The sequence below is a fragment of the Sciurus vulgaris genome (assembly GCF_902686455.1).
Source record: "Sciurus vulgaris genome assembly, chromosome: 17".
Classification (NCBI taxonomy): Eukaryota; Metazoa; Chordata; class Mammalia; order Rodentia; family Sciuridae; genus Sciurus; species Sciurus vulgaris.
The window spans coordinates 74,984,260-74,986,367 of record NC_136478.1 but is presented as its reverse complement, the minus strand read 5'-3'; the positions used below and the strand labels follow the sequence as shown (position 1 = coordinate 74,986,367).

General features: G+C 36.4%; 1 pseudogene across 1 annotated transcript; it reads left to right on the top strand.

Annotated features, from left to right (window-relative positions):
* The first annotated feature begins 536 nt into the window (after positions 1–536).
* LOC306648604 (deoxynucleotidyltransferase terminal-interacting protein 2-like) lies at positions 537–1,700 on the top strand (annotated as a pseudogene). Its single transcript has one exon. The product of its transcript is annotated as a deoxynucleotidyltransferase terminal-interacting protein 2-like (transcript).
* Positions 1,701–2,108: the final 408 nt, after the last annotated feature.

Below are 2,108 nucleotides of genomic sequence, written 5' to 3'. Positions count from 1 at the left end.
TTGCAGTTGCATAGTTATAAGTATGATAATTACAAGAAAACACCCAATTCCTAGGAGAGATGACAGTGGCAGTTTCCTGGAATGGCGGCCTTGCCGAGCCCCTCCCCATGCTTAGACCTTGTCAAGCAGCATGGCAGAAACAGTCCCCATCATATAATGTCTTCAATGATGATCCCTTCCACAGAAATTCAAATAAAGTACTAACAGTGCAAAAACACTGACATATTAATATAAGGGAAGAAAAACAGATCAATGTTGCATCTCTTAGAGAAACAACATCTCTTAAAGAGAACAGTGGAATAATAGATGAGGGGAAAAATTAATGAGAAAGGTTCTCAGTTCAGTCTTTCTGAACTTCAGGATATGAGCCTTCAACAATTAGTGTCTAAGAAACATTCAACCCCCCAAAAGAAAACCACATCAAAGCAGTCAAATCTGAACTGTGAAGCTATAATGAAATCATCAGAAAAACATTTGCAGTTGTGGAAGTGAACAAATGGAGTGAAGAGAGAAATAGCACCATAAAAACAAGTGACATGACAAAGTTCAGTGAGGATGATGAAGAATCTTCTAGAATAGATGTCAGTGAAGACAACAGCAAAAGGAGTGAAAGTCTAGACTGTGATACCAAACTCCCCAAGTCTGAGCTCAACACTTCTCAGGAGATAAGTGATTCTGTTTTATTAGTTCTGTTTTATTAGCCAGCAGTCTGAAAACAGTGAAAGTGAAGAGGACGCTCTGTGTTTTGTTGAAAATAGTGGCCAAAGGGAATTATTAAGTAGAGAGACTCAGGAAATACATCTTGCAAAAATGCATTGTTTGTAATTGACACAACTCCTAGGTTGAGCACTGGCAAAAATTTGTATTTGGAAGAGGAAGACAAAGCATGTGAAGTTGCCATTGAGGAAGAAAAAGAGGAGGAGGAAGATGATGAAAACAGTGAAGAACCATCAGACAATGACAGAGATGAAGATGATGAGTGTAGTGATGAAGAAGACTTACTAAATAACACAAAGTCTAAACTTCTGAAATTGACAAGAGGCAGCACAGATCCTGGTCTGAGTATCAAGCAGTTAGGTGGTTTGTATATTAATATCAAAGCAGACAAACTACAGCCTAATAAGAGAACTCTTACACAGATCAGGAGAAGAAAAATGAACTTCTGCAGAAAGCCATCATTACGCCTGATTCTGAAAAAAAAACATTGCATCCCACAGTATAGTGAATCAAAATGTCAGCTTCACAAAAAACACAGGAAGGAGTGAAAAAAACAGCAGGTGATGGCTGGTTTGGTATGATAGCTCAAGAATTGACAGATGAACTGAAAAATGATCTCAAAGCTCTGAAGATGAGAGCAAGCATGAAGCCAAAAAGATTCTACAAGAAAAATGATGACTTTCCTAAGTACTTCCAGGTCAGAACCATTGTTGACAATCCAGCTGACTTCTATCATTCACGAATTTCCGTGAAGCAAAGGTAAAGAACTACTGTGGAAAGACTACTGGCTGATTCTGAATTCAGAAGATATAACTGAAGGAAGTACTCAGATCAGGGCTGAAAAAGTAGCAAAAGGAGCAAGAAAAAATTCCATAAGAAGAAATTCTACAACTAAGACTCACCAAGCATTCCATAATATTTTATGTCACCTCTTTGTTAAATGGGTTTTAAAAACTAACACCATCGTGTAATTTAATAAAGACTGATCCAAAATTCCATAATAAGAAATTCTACAACTAAGACTCACCAAGCATACCATAATATTTTATGTCACCTCTTTGTTAAATGGGTTTTAAAAACTAACACCATCGTGTAATTTAATAAAGACTGATCCAAAATTCCATAATAAGAAATTCTACAACTAAGACTCACCAAGCATACCATAATATTTTATGTCACCTCTTTGTTAAATGGATTTTAAAAACTAACACCATCGTGTAATTTAATAAAGACTGATCCTGTATGTATAGAGATTTTTGTTTGGAAATAAAGTTGATTAACAGAGAATCCATCGCATGTCCCTTGGAATAAAAGTAGGTGTGGCTACAAAAGATCCATCCAGGCTTAGACTGTTCAAGGGGAAAAGAACCTCAACCATTTTTATAATTAAC